Source organism: Littorina saxatilis, linkage group LG4 (genome assembly GCF_037325665.1).
Source record: "Littorina saxatilis isolate snail1 linkage group LG4, US_GU_Lsax_2.0, whole genome shotgun sequence".
Lineage (NCBI taxonomy): Eukaryota > Metazoa > Mollusca > Gastropoda > Littorinimorpha > Littorinidae > Littorina > Littorina saxatilis.
Window position 1 is genome coordinate 380332 of NC_090248.1, and position 15303 is coordinate 395634.

At 44.1% G+C, this 15303-nt stretch overlaps 1 long non-coding RNA gene across 1 annotated transcript; it reads left to right on the forward strand.

The window, feature by feature from the left end:
- Nucleotides 1-8928: 8928 nt before the first annotated feature.
- On the forward strand, nt 8929-12319 carry LOC138963733 (uncharacterized). The gene is made up of 3 exons (XR_011454885.1): nt 8929-9083; nt 9872-9962; nt 10973-12319. It is a non-coding gene; the product is annotated as an uncharacterized lncRNA (long non-coding RNA).
- The last annotated feature ends 2984 nt before the right edge of the window (nt 12320-15303 follow it).

Genomic DNA, 15303 nt, shown 5'->3' on the forward strand with positions numbered 1-15303 from the left:
CTCTATGCAACGCACCTCAGGTTGGCGTTTGCTCTACAGCCTGTTCCAAAAGAAACGCAACCAACCTGTTTCCAAAATCAAAGTGCAAAATTTATTTCGCAAATAATATTTCATGAAGTTACATGGGCCTATTTCATTTTTGGTACATTTCCAAATCACAACATGTGGAACAAAACAGGTTTAACAATAAAAGTGGAAAACAATGACAGTTGAAGCACAATTTATGTCCCTTTTTTGACGCAGCTGTCTTTTCTGCGTTTAATAACGGATGTGTCCTCCACCAGCGTTTCTTTTGCAAATAATATTTCATGAAGTTACATATTTTTTTGGGGGGTACATTTCCAAATCTGTTCATGACCTGACTGACTGCTTGGGCCGTTTGGCCAGCGGCAAGCATGCCAATAGCACGCTCTCTTTCATTTTTAGACAAACGAGGCATTCTGCCGTCAGTCCAGCTGAAGAAGTCACTGCTATTTTCTACTGTATTGCCAGCTCAGTTGAAACTTGAGTTGTCCCTATGTCGTCACGTATGTAACTTCATGAATTATTATTTGCAAAATAAATTGTGCACTTTGATTTTGCAAACAGGTTGGTTGCGTTTCTTTTGGAACAGGCTGAGGCAAAGAACGAATGATAAAAAGGAGTATCTACGAGCTCGAATTTAGCTCTGAGTTCACCTTTCAAAATACAAGTAAAATACACGTGAAATACCTGAGCGCGAGCTCCCCGAGACACTCGAAGTTAACACGCTGTCTACCTGTGACAGGTAAAATTGAGGGACACAGGCGCTCCACAGTAGCACCTTTAACAAAACAGCATAAAGTTTTACAAATCTTAAAGCCACTTGTGACACGTACACATATATTTCATATACCGTAAACTATCCAGTAAACGCCGACCTCCTACTTTTCGTTCAGTTCCGCGCACAGGGAACAGTACCTATAGTAAAAGCCAACACCCCCCCCCCCCTCCCTCATTTTCGGTCATTACAGTAAAGGAAACTAATAAAGGTTAGGAACTGCTTTAAAAAAAATGTATTTACATTTTGTCAAGTTTTGACCTGGGACAGGCTGATGTTTCTTAACCCAGTGTGGGATTTTCAGTGGGGCGACCACCCCCAACCCAGCGCGTCCCCGGGTGGCGGATAGGGGAACGGTCTTCAGATATGGAGATCAGCCGCTTGCAGCCGCGGACCAAACTGGCTCCGGGTGGGATCCCGGAAAATCCTCCCCCCTGTGCTCTCAGGGTAGGACGTACGGGCCATGAGCTAAGGGTGAGGTAACCCCGACAGAAAACCCCGAATGCTGAAGACGGAGGACCCGGGCCGCACGGCGCATTCTAACAAACCACGGGTACACGCACTTACGCAAATGATGACACAATCAACCAGCACAGATGGAAATGGCGCTCGCCCATTGAGGACCCCCCAGGGTGGAGCAGCGTCGGGTCCCATGCCTCAAAGGGACCCAGCCCCAACTACTGGAGGTCCCTCCCGTCCGTCTTGTCACGCCAGGGGACGCGGGAGGAAAGTGACTGGCACCACCACAACCAGGAAGAAACCCAGTCAGCAGCGACCTTTCCAGGTCATGCACTGGAACGCAGAAAGTATCCTGAACAAGAAGACAGAGTTGGAGCATATCCTGCATGAGAAGAACATCAACATCTGCTGTATTCAGGAGACGCACCTGACACCCCAAAAGTCCTTCAAAGTGAGAGGCTACCAATGCCTTAGGTCCGACAGAACAGACCGAAGCAAAGGAGGAATCCTGACCCTCATCAGGAACAACATCAATGCCTGTTTGATAGAAACGCACATGGAGGACTCCGAATATCAGGTGATTCGAATCCAGACGAAGACATCAGAATTCCATCTTGTCAACTTCTACTGCCCCAATGATAGACACCTCGCCCTTGACACGATCCCCGCAAAGGCCTCCAACTTCATCGTGGTGGGTGACTTCAACAGTCATTCACAGAGTTGGGGATATGACCACCTGGATCGGAGAGGAGAAGAGGTGGAGAACTGGCAGGACGACAAAGGTCTCATCCTTTTGAACAGTCCCTTTGACTGCCCTACATTCTACTCCAGAAGATGGCTCACTACATCAACTCCTGACCTAGCCTTCTGCACGGAAGACATGCACCAGCTAACCAGCAGAGAGGTCGGAGAACAGCTAGGTGGAAGTGACCATCGGCCAGTCTTTTTGACCCTGGGCATGGAGTCCTGCACTGAAGCTTCCTTCCCTCGGTGGAACTACAAAAGAGCGAACTGGTTCCTCTTTAGACACCGCACCAGCGAACTCACCAAAGACATCAGAGTCGAGGGTCGAGACATCAACATGGTGGCGAAGGACTTCAACATGAGCATCCTCAGAGCAGCGCGTGAGTCCATTCCCAGGGGTGCCAGGAGAGACTATAAGCCCTACTGGAGCAATGAATTGCAGGAACTGGATGATGATCTGGCAGACGCCAGAAGGGAAGCAGAAGTCAACCCGTCACAAAACAACAACATCCGCCTCCAGGAAGCCAAAGCCAAATTTCTCAAAAAGAAGCTACAGGCAAGACGGAGAAGCTGGCAAGAGAAAACAAGCTCTCTGAACCTTGAGAAGGATGGCAGAAAGCTCTGGAGGCTCACCAAGCAGTTGAATGATGAGAACACCAGCAGAGGAAAGATCACATTAGAAGAGAACGGGAAGGTGCTAACTGGAAAGCATGCTGCCAACCAATTTGCTGAAAGCTATGCAGCTGAGAGCAACCTCCATGTTAGCCCCGAGAAACAGAGAGAAGCAAGAAGAGAGAAAAGAGAGAGACCTGCCAGACAGTCGACAGTGGACGCCATGAGTCAACCACTCACACTCCACGAGCTGCACTCAGCTCTGAAAAAGTCAAAGGCGAAGAAGTCCCCTGGCCCAGACGGCATCACCAACGAGATGCTAACCCACCTTGGTAGTGCAGCAGAGAACAAGCTACTCGAGGTCTTCAACAGCAGCTGGCAAGAAGGATCGCTACCACAACTCTGGCGAGAAGCGATCATGATCCCCATCTTAAAAAAAGGGAAGGATCCAAAGAAGGCCACCAGCTATCGCCCAATCAGCCTCACCAGCTGTGTTGTGAAGACCCTGGAGAGAATTGTGAACGAGCGCCTCAGGTGGTACCTGGAATCCAGGAACCTCCTCGCCCCTGAACAAGCTGGATTCCGACAGTTCCGCAGCACTGAAGATCAGGTCACTTACCTGGCGCAAGAAGTTGAAGATGCCTTTCAGGAACAGAAGCTGGTCTTCGTCACCTGGATAGATCTTCAGAAAGCCTTTGACAAGGTCTGGAAAGATGGACTCCTTGTAAAACTGCTGAGGAAAGGCGTGTCCAGCAACATGTACCAGTGGATTCGCTCTTACCTCTATAACCGCAGGGCAAGAGTTAACGTCGACCAGACCAAAAGCAAGAAGTTCCTCCTTCGTCATGGCGTCCCTCAGGGCGGAGTCCTCTCCCCCACACTCTTCCTTCTCTTCATCGACGATCTGGTGTCTGAGATGCCCAAGGGGATTGTAGCGTAGGGTGTGATATTAAACAAACCTGTCTAAAACATTCTCACCCTACCCACTTCACGAATCGCTTCTCGATTATTTTAAGATCTTTTATTGATGATTACAAATATTGGCTCGTTTCTTTTACGTATATGCGTTCATAGTCACTTCATCGACTACTTGTTTTCCTTTTATCTCCGTTTCATTATCAGATCACATGTATCACTTATCGTTCTGTCCTCGTTCATGCGAAGCCATTAGAGTTGAACAATCTCTCGAATGCGTGAATACGCTGTCGCAACTCGAGCTTGTTTGCATTGTCTGAGAACCGTGCGGGACGTCGTGCATCCATCAAGAGGTTACGACGTGGGGCTGGTAATACCGGCAATCGGGACCGCAGTTCTCAGGAACGTCATAAGTAGGAATAAGAACTTCATCCTTCCTCCACCTTGGATTGGATCAGCATGCCGCTGTAACATCAACGGTAACATATGCTCGTACACAGCGCATCTCACTAAACATCATTTGCAAAACATTTTCCTAATCTACTGTGAAATCACACGTAACAGGACAAACAAACGAACACCTAACATTGCACTTGACTCTTCCATATACTGTTATCGGTTAGACGGTTATCACAATACTGCCCTTCGCCATTCATTTACCCAAAAACAATCTACACAATGCCTTCTCTTGTCAAACGGGTGGACGGGAAAATGAATCATCGATTGGCTTACCTGGACCGATGTTGCAACAATAATTGTTTACGTTTCCACGCTTTCCAAAGCACGCACAACAACTATGTCATCAACTCCATGTTGATCAACGCATCCAGTCGTGGTAGTCAATAATACGTCACAGCGCAACGAGTTACGTCATCAAATGACGACGATCCTCTCGGCATCTCGGTTCACTCAAACCTTCCGGAACATGACCAAGACTAGGAAAGTCCTATTTTGTTACAGAACCCCATGGAATAAGATAAAATTCCCAATTTAATCTAAAATAAAACACAATAGGAATTTCTGATAAACACAAACAAACTGTGTTATCATGCCTTTAAATTGCCGAACACAATAACCTGTTTTACAGGGCCTTTAAGTTGCAAAAACAAAACAAGATGTAATCGCTCGATTTGGACGGCTAGACACATTTCTAGCCTGACTCGTGGTATGTGGCTCGACTCAGATAGTCGGCACCATGATTATCTTTGCCTGGGATGACTCTCACAGAGAAGTTGTATGGTTGCAACTGGAGAGCCCACCTCATCAACCTTGGGTTCGTGGGTTGCTTCTGCAAACACTTCAAGGGCTGATGATCGGTTTCCAGAGTAAAACGCTTGCCATAGAGAAACCTCTCGAACTTGTCGATCCCCCACACTGTTGCGAGGCATTCTTTCTCCACAGTGGCGTATCTGGATTCTGCGCCCTTCAACTTCCGACTTTGGTAGGAAATTGGACGTAACTGTCCGTCTTTTTCCTGCATGAGGACTGCGCCGATGCCACGATCAGATGCATCCGTCCTGACCACGAATTCCTTCGTGTTGTCGGGCATGCACAAGATTGGGGATTCACAAATCTTGTTTTTCAGTTTCTCAAAACTGTCTTTGCTGGAGTCATTCCACCTCAGTTTCTCTGGGTGGTCTTTTTTCGTCATGTCAGTTAGAGGGATTGCGATGGAAGAGTAGGATTCTATGTACTGTCTGTAGAAACCTGTCAATCCCAAAAAAGAACGCAGTTCCTTCTTTGTGGTAGGAGGGGCGGCCTGTCGAATCTTTTCGACTTTGTCGCTCTCTGGCCATCTTTTCCCATTGCCAATTTCATGACCGAGGTACGGGAGTTGGTCAAACCCCACGTAACATTTGGATGGTTTCGCAGCTAAGTTTGCCTCTTTCAGCCGCTGCAGAACTGCTCTCAGCGCAACCAAGTGCTCTTCCCATGTTTCCGTTGCGATCAGGATATCATCCATGAAGTGGTGAACATCCTGTCGTCTGATGGGACCTAGTAGTTTGCGCATCATTCGATTGAAAATCCCGGTTGCGGTTTTCAAACCGAATGGAAGATTCACCCATCGGAATTGTCCTTTTGACGTGGTGAATGCCGTCTTGTTTCTGTCTTCTTCCTCTAAAGGAATTGCCCAGTAGCCTTTCGTTAGATCCAGTTTTGTGAAGAACTTTGCCTTGCCCAAACTCTGAAATAGATGTTCTACGTCAGTGATGGGTTCGGCGTCGAACACTACTATGTTGTTCAATCCGCGTAGATCGCAGCAAAAACGGTATTTTCCGCCTTTCTTCTTCACGAGAACGATGGGCGAGTTGTATGGTGAATTTGCGGGCTCGATGACACCGAGTTTGAGCATCTCATCGATTTCCTCTTCAACAGTTTTCACCATGGCATGGGGAATTGGACGAGGTCTAACAAACACTGGTTTTGTCTCTGAGACCCTTATTTGTGCTCGCTCCAGATTGGTTGTAAGAGGGACATCAGTGAAATTTCTCTCAAACTCCTGACAGATCTCGGACACCTCTTTCTTTTTTTGCTCGGATAGCTTTTCTGAGAACTGCACATGGTCGACATTTTCAGATCGAACGGTTTCCAGCAGAGGAAGTGTTCGCTGGGCATCTGCCTGAAAAATGTCATCATCCATGGTGTTATCTTCTTCGATAACCACTGCCACATGTTCGTCTTCAACAGGATCAACTTCAGGATCGTCCTCGCTTGAGGCTGTAGCGTCAATGTGATTCTCATGTTCACGTTCGACGTACTCTTTCATTAGGTTGATGTGATACACTTTCCTTTTTGATCCAATCTGGATCCTGTAATCACAGCGGTTGATCTTCTCGATGACCTCGTAAGGTCCCCTCCAAGCGAGTTCTAGCTTGTTGAGTTTCAAAGGACACAACAAGAGTACTTTCTTTCCAACTTCAACCTCGCGAGGGACGGCCTTTTTGTTGAAGTACTGTGCTTGCCTTCGGGATGCTTTCCCGAGATTGGCTTTGGCTATATTGCATGTCTCTTCGATTTTGTTCCTCAAATTGACTACATGCTCTGCTGTGGTCTTCACCTCCTCTGAGAGGTTCTCCTCTGTCCATGTTTGACGAAGGATTTGCATGGGTCCTTTAATGGTGCGGCCATAAAGGAGCTCGAATGGCGAGAAAACCCATGCTCTCTTGGGGAGCTTCGCGATAAGCGAACAACAACGCCGGAATAAATGTATCCCAAAGTCGAGGTTGTTCGATCGCTAGTTTCTTCAGCATGCTTTTGAGGGTGCCGTTGAAACGCTCCACCAAACCGTTGGCTTGTGGGTGAAATGGCGCAGTCATTTTGTGCTTGATCATCAGAAATTTATTCACCTCTTTCATCAAGTCACTTGTGAACTGTGTTCCTTGATCGGTGATAATTTCGTCTGGGATGCCAAGTCTCGTCCACATCTCCCACAACGCATTAGCTACTGTTTCGGCTCTGATGTTTTTCAGCGGAGTAGCTTCAGGGTAACGCGTGGCATAGTCCATCATGACCAAGATATATTGACTCTTGGTTTCGGACATGGGAATGATGGGACCAACAATGTCGACCGCTACTCTTTTGAATACTGGGCCGACTGATGACATGTACCCCAGAGGAACTTTCTTTGCACAGCTTTTTGGTGCAGCTCTCTGACAAATGTCACACGAAAGGCAGTGACGCTTGACGTCGTTGGAAAGACCGGGCCACCAGAATTCAATTTTAATTCTGTCACTGGTTTTCTTCTGGCCCAAATGACCTGCCATAGGGTGGTCGTGACTGAATGAGAGCACTTTTGCTCTGAAGGACTTTGGAACAACTACCCTATTTTTCTCCACTGCCAATCTGTCTAGACTGGATCTGTACAAAATGCCATTTTTGTACAGGAATTTCGCCCCACCGGATATTTCGCCGGTTTCCGCAAATTTCCGTGCACTGGTCAAAGTCACATCTTCACGCTGTGCTTTGCGGAGATCTTCAGGTGTGAGTAATGGGACGTTTTGCTCACATCCAGAAGAAGTACTCGGGAGAGGCTGAGACTGTTCTCTCGCTTCTTCTTTGGTTGTTTGGCGGGTACTGACCGCTGCCGCTACTTCTTTTGCGTACCACTCTGGGTCTCGCACTGGGTACAAAGGAGTCTTCTTCTTCTTTTTACCCATCCCGTACCATTTCCCAATGAGTACAGGATAAACCGGATCTTCAAGGACAGTGACTTCCGATCGACATTCAAAATACGGAGAGTCAATGTGCATGATTGCTACTTTGCACGTTCTCTTTGTGCCTTTCTCGGCCAACATGGTTTCTTTACATTTGGTCGTGTAGCTACTTTCTGGGACTAGTTTGGAACTCACCATGATGCCAGTGCATCCAGAATCTCTAAACGCTTTGACGATCTGACCGTCAAGTTTGATCCAAACTTCTTCCGAGAAATTCTTATTTTCGCACGTCGAGCACAACTTGTCTAGTTTCTTTGAAACTTCGCTTTCCTCGTCTTCTTCTTGAACTGCCAAGGTATTTCCGGGTTTTGCCTTCCTTTTTGAGCACTGCATCGCGAAATGAGACGGAGATTTGCAGATAAAGCAAACCCCGGCGGCTTTTAACTTTGCTTTCTCAGCGTCACCAAACACTGTACATAAAGAAGACGTGGAACTTGCGAAGAAAATGCGAAAAAGTGTTTGTGGGTTATCGTCCCTAGTCACATGCTGACGGCGAAAACAAAATGGCGGATCGCGTAGGTACCGATCGCGTGCGAGGTGGTGGTAAATTGTGCTCGGCTTTTTGTTGCAAGAACGCCCGTTACAAACAGAGCTGCTTCGGGAAAACTTTCCACAAGTTCCCTAAAGAAGAAAAAAGGTGGGTTGTGCAGTGATTATTTCATCAGGTTTACCTTCTTCAGAATGAGAATGCAATGGCTCGAGTCAACTCACTCACTGACTCAGATAAGCCAACTGTCTCTGGGCATTTTTGTCTGCTATGATACTACAGTATTTATAGAACTAATATGCAAATGAAATATTACAAACATAGCATGGATCGGTTCATCCTGAGATTTCTGTACTAGCTGTACTATGTACGCGTGTGTCTGCGTGTGTACCTGTGTGTGCATGTGTACACTGTACTTACGACTGTGAGTGTGAGTCAGCAGTCAGTACAAAACAACAGTTTACACTTGATGACAAACTACCCGTGGGCATATTTGCCGAAATCTTTATCAAACCGTGCTTACGGGAAAATTACAGTACAAAGGTACATCACTCATCCGTTTTGCGTTCAGGCAGAGCGTTAGATTTAGACTGAAGATCTGATTTATTTTTTGTCTTTCCTTTTTGCTTAGTTTAACAATAACATTGTTGTTTTTATTGTCAAACTAGGTGCAGAATATGGATGCAATTCACAAGGCGAGAGGACTTTGAAAAGCTGCAGCCAGCTGATGTTCAAGGTCTCAAGCTTTGTACTGATCACTTTGAGGCCAACCAGTAAAACAATCCTGCAGAGAGGATCACTTGTGTGGAATGCTGTCCCGACATTGTTTGCAGTGCCCAATCCACCACCGAAGGTTATTTATTTATTGGTTTTAGGTTTTTGCAAACCAATGAAGCACACTATTAAATGCAGGTTGAGTAATGACAAGTTTGAGGCTGATGTAAGAATTGAAAAAAAAACAGCATTGTTCCCATCAAATAATGCCTGTTTGCATTTAGCGCAAAAAAATGATAAGGCCAACCAAAAAAAGTTACTTATTTTGGATCGACGTCTTGATTATGATGATATGATGAACTTATTTTGCCAAAAAACAGCCCCAAATGGCAAAAAAAGTATAGGGTCGGCGTCAACAACAAAAAAGTTGTATGTTTCTGGTCACCTGACCCTACCTATGTTTTCCCGACGACCCTAGACTTTTATTTTGCATTTTCAAAAATAAAAGGGGTATTCAAAAATCAATTGTTTTCCTGTTTTTCAACAAAATAAGTTAAAAAGATGGTTTAAAAAAAAAAGTTTAGAAAAAAAATCTCCACCTTTAGTCATGTTAGGCCACAAAAAAAGTCTGTTTAAGGTAACATAGGCCCTCCAAAAATAGCGTCGGTAGGTCGGCTTTTTATTTTTGTATTTTAGCCATCTGAATATTTTAATTTCATTTTTTAATGCCCCAAAAAAGTCTAGGGCCGGTGGGAAAAAAATAGGGTCGGTCCGGATACTGTAAACAGATTATTTTTTGTTTTGCCTTACGAGAAACATACACTTTTTTGTGTGGCCTAAGACCAATGCCATGAAATTGGGAGAATTGTTTCATTGTGACTGGGTGTTGGTTGTGAGTTTGTCAGTTAAAGAGCTGTGCATTTGCAGGTTGCTAGTGGGAGGAAGCCACCATCGCAAAGGGTAGCTACAAATGAAGCCAGCACCGACCTGTCGCCTGATGCACAAATTGTTCAACCAGGTAAGAGATTTTTAACCATGAAGAACACCCTGACATCAAAAATTTTTTAAACCCATCCATTACATAGTTGATAATTGCTGTATAGGGTGACGGGCGCTGTGGCGGGGTGGTAAGACGTCGGTCTATTAACTCGGAAGGTCGAGGGTTCGAATCCCGGTCGCGGCCGCCTGGTGGGTTAAGTGTGGAGATGTTTCCGATCTCCCAGGTCAACTTATGTGAAGACCTGCTAGTGACTTATCCCCCTTCATGTGTACACGCAAGCACAAGACCAAGTACGCACGAAAAAGATCCTGTAATCTATGTCAGAGTTCGGTGGGTTTTAGAAACACAAAAATACCCCGCACGCTTCCTCCGAAAGCGGCGTATGGCTGCCTAAATGGCGGGGTAAAAACGATCATACACGTAAAATTCCACTTGTGCAAAAAAAATGAGTGCACGTGGGAGTTTCAGCCCACGAGCGCAGAAGAAGAAGAAGAAGAAGAAGAAGCTGTATAGGGCGGATGCATGGATGGATGAAATTGTACCTGTAGTTCCAACACGTAAAGATGGGAAACATATCCTGTTAGAGGCATGGTGTAACAAGAAACAATTAAGTGGCTCTATTCCCATCTCCCCCCCCCCCCCCCCCCCTTTCCCCGTCGCGATATAAGCTTCGTGGTTGAAAACGACGTTAAACACCAAATAAAGAAAGAAAGAAAGAGGCATGGTGTGTGAGGAGTTTACCTGGTACTGTTGTCCTAATCAATCAATCAATCAATCAATCAATATGAAGCTTATATAGCGCGTATTCCGTGGGTACAGTTCTAATGGCCTCACCCATTCAGTACCAAACAAGGTCAATTCCATCATTGTTCCACATCGTATCCATAGTTGCTAATACACTTCATTTCTGGCCTGCCTTCCTACGCTATTGTTTATTTTCATTTTGTGATTTAATTACACGTGTTTTAATTTCTTCCAGGTTGTAACTTGTTATGGTTATGTTATTTTATGTGTGTTTTCTTTTTTAGATGACATTCAGGCGATCCTGGAGGACATAGGATGTAAAGCATCAAAGTCGTCATCTTCCCATCCCCTCGTGAAGCGGAACTTTGGCAGAAGGTCAACAAACTGAGGAGCAAGGTTTTCCGATTAGAAAAGAAAACGATGGAACCCCGTGTAAAACGAGCGAGTAAATTAGCCAAGCCTCCCAAGAAAGACTTTGTAGTAGAACAGTTGTCTCTTATATTATCAGGCGAGGCGAGCTATTTTGCCATTTATGCCTGTTACATATTTACCGGTTATCTGCTGCTGTGTCCAATCCTGGCAGAGACGGGAACGCATGTTACCAAGGAGCTGAAGGAGAGTCAATGAGATGAGAGAATGTGATTAACAATTGCCAACTCTCTCCGTACAAAGAGGGTCCAAAATTGTATAAAAAAAATAGATGGTAGGCAATTCAAAATTAAAAAAAGGACTCTCGGAGCATGGACTTAATGAGTCAAAAATTAAAGAAGGCTCTATGAGCCGAAGTACATGTTTTGTCTATTGTCTTTTTTTATTTTGAATTCCCTACCATCTATATTTTGATACAATTTTGGACCCTCCCTGGTGTGTTGTTTCTGATGTACCTTTTAGTCTGTTTACAGTAACATAGGCACACAAAAAGAGGGTCGGTAGGTCGGCTTTTCTTAAAAAAAATTTATAACCATCTTTTTAAATTATTTTGCAAAAAAACAGGAACAAAATTGATTTTTTTTTCTTTTTCTTTTTTTCCAAATGCCAAAAAAAAAGTCTAGGGTTGGTCTAGAAAAATAGGGTTGGTCGGGATACCGTAAACAGGCTATTTTGCTTTGTTTTGCCTAAGCAAAGACTAACAAACTTTCTTTAGGGTCTGACATTGTATATACTATACAATTTTTGGGGTATTAACTAAATACATGTGTACAGTTTTCGATTCCTTTTATACTTTTTCACAAATTAGCCCCCCCCCCCCCCCTTTTTTTTTTTTTTAGTCTGCCCTGGGGGCGGGAGGTCTCCTAATTTCGGTTTCTAGGGTCACCTTATGCTTCCCCATGAGCTGAGAACTTAATTTAAAATGAGCCTCGATTTTTTTATTTGTATTTTGTAATTGTGCCTTTGTCCAGTCACATGATTTCACTTTGTACTTAAAAACTTGGCGCTGTCATCATTTATTGCTATTTATTGTTCAGTTGTTCAGTATTTATTGCTATTGGGCATCAGTTATTCAGTTGCCCTCTTTCGAATGAGCCATGCATGCATTATGGATGTGTTTAGCGAATTGGGATACCTAAAGCAATGTAAAAGAAACAATGTGAAGCAAACATATAGCACCAAATAAAATAACCGAATCAGAATGGAAACTTCTTCAGTGTATGTGTGTGTGTGTGTGTGTGTGTGTGTGTGTGTTTGCTGTTTTAAATACCGAAAATGTGAAAATAAAGCAAGTCACAGCATGAGAAAGATCGACTGTACTAGTCATGACAAAGCAGGAGACAGCCTGGTCAGCATGTAGAAAAGGGGAATAACTCGTATTTAGCCATTCTCATTTCTAAGCATGCCCAATGAGGAAGTTATCCTTCTTCCCATTGTAGTTTCTTTGGCGTCACTGAGTGTTTTGCCGTGGGTTTTCTGCTCCCCTGAATTACCTTGTTTTTCCTTATCTTGCGCGCCTTGCTTGTGTTCATGACGACGGGGTTGGTAACCATTTCCATTGGAATGGGAACTATTTCCCTGTCGCACCGCGGGTTTGGAATTACTTCTGTTGAGTTCATATTCCATGGCAACTACACCCATCTCTTTGGCTGACTTTGGCTTACGATCTTTGATGTGGATCGCGAGTTCAGGAGAAAGTGTATTGAACACCTGCTCTCTGAGAAACAGATCTTTGACATTTTGTACACTGTCGTCACAGTGGTCTAGTTCGATCCATTTTGTCAGATATCTATCTAACCGTGCGATGTGCTCTTTGTACGTTTCAGTAGCATCGCGTTTGGAGTTTCGGAACTTCTTCCGATACTCTTCCGCATTGAGTTGAAAACCTTCAAACAACGCGTTCTTCATGACCTCGTAATCGCGCATATCTTCATCGGAAAGTTTGGAATAAATAATTCTGGCCTTTCCTTTTAGAAAGTATACTAACCTTGATGCCTTCTTCTCTTCCGACAACTGACGATCACTGGCGTAGTGTTCAAACTGCTGGAACCAAGACTCTATGTCATCTTTGTCGTCGAGGAAAGGAATCTTAGGTATGAAGTCGTCATCGTCTCTTCGTCTGTCTCTTGAGTGGCTATTGTTGTTGGCATTAATTTGACCCTCTGTCTGAATGCGTAACTGCTCAAGTTCGAATTGACGATTTCTTTCTCTCTCTCTTTCTTCTCTCTCTCTCTCTTCTCTTTCTCTTTCTCTTTCTCTCTCTCTCTCTTCTCTTTCTCTCTCTGCTGCTGCGGCTGTTGTTGCCGCTTCTTTTACGAAAAGTTGCAGCTCTTTTCCCTCCAAACCCATCTCTTTCCCAGCTTCAATTAACTCCTTCAAAAGAGGAGTTGAAGATTTTGGAGGGAGTATGTTGCTTATTGCAACATTCTGCGCATTCCTGCGCGAACTGGATGATCTGGTTTCTTCAACCATATCATTTTGATTTGGCTCTGTATCGAGCTCACTCGGATCTCCCACAGCACTCATGCTGCGAAGATTGTGCGTGCGTGATGTTTGCATTTAAACGTCACGATTGTCAACTTGTCACTGAACCACGAAATGAATATACTCTCCCGAAGAAAAGGAGAGTTCCTAACCTGTCTTTTACTAAATCAATACAAGTCACGCTATTTGTATTAGATAGCAAAGAATCAATTAGTTTGCATTTCGATCTGAATAAGTTGGCACCTTAGAATCTACTCATTTATCGCCTACACGATAACTAACACAATGAGTCACTGATTCTACAGTAAAATGTCTCAACACTTTACTCCCACGAGTGTATTCTCTAAATATAAATCGCGTTTTATATAGAATAACTCGTTATACTCTCTATGGTTCGAATCTCGGCTTATTATCCTATCAACGTTGTAGTTGAATTAACCAACCAGCCACTCAACATTGAAATCATCGTGATCTGTCATTGACATAGGAACTGAAGCTATCAACCAGAGTATGTCCAGGTAAACCGTCCGCCGATTTTACCTGCCCGTAATTCGTTCTACTCTCTATGGTTCGAATCTCGGCTTATTATCCTATCAACGTTGTAGTTGAATTAATCAACCAGCCACTCAACATTGAAATCATCATGATCTGTCATTGACATAGGAACTGAAGCTATCAACCAGAGTATGATCAGGCAAACCGTCCGCTGATTTTACCTGCCCGTCCAACGGTTTTTTCTTTCTCAAGAGAAGACAATTACCCTTACGTAATACGTCCTACCCTTGCCAACCACTCACAGTGAAACGTGAATCAATGTGAAACAGTGGTTAAACAAGTATTATGTGAAAGAATAATACTTTTCTTCTTTTTCTTTATAATGCAGCGAAGAACTCCGGTTTCCGCATTAGCGTTTACAGATTTATTTGGCTGTGCGACGCCAACACACAGACTAGCTTTTTTATGTTCTTTACTGACGTGTGAAGCTTTTTAACACACGTCGGAAAATAGATGAAGTTCTTTATAAATCACTTTATGAACGAACAGACAAACAATAAGATAATTTCACAGGAGATAAAAAAAAATGCTATTCAAACAATTTGGAATAGAATTTTGGAAATTTTGAATAAGCTGGATTATGCAGCTTATATCCCTGACGTAATGCCCCCAAACTTGTAGCGTAGGGTGTGATATTAAACAAACCTGTCTAAAACATTCTCACCCTACCCACTTCACGAATCGCTTCTCGATTATTTTAAGATCTTTTATTGATGATTACAAATATTGGCTCGTTTCTTTTACGTATATGCGTTCATAGTCACTTCATCGACTACTTGTTTTCCTTTTATCTCCGTTTCATTATCAGATCACATGTATCACTTATCGTTCTGTCCTCGTTCATGCGAAGCCATTAGAGTTGAACAATCTCTCGAATGCGTGAATACGCTGTCGCAACTCGAGCTTGTTTGCATTGTCTGAGAACCGTGCGGGACGTCGTGCATCCATCAAGAGGTTACGACGTGGGGCTGGTAATACCGGCAATCGGGACCGCAGTTCTCAGGAACGTCATAAGTAGGAATAAGAACTTCATCCTTCCTCCACCTTGGATTGGATCAGCATGCCGCTGTAACATCAACGGTAACATATGCTCGTACACAGCGCATCTCACTAAACATCATTTGCAAAACATTTTCCTAATCTACTG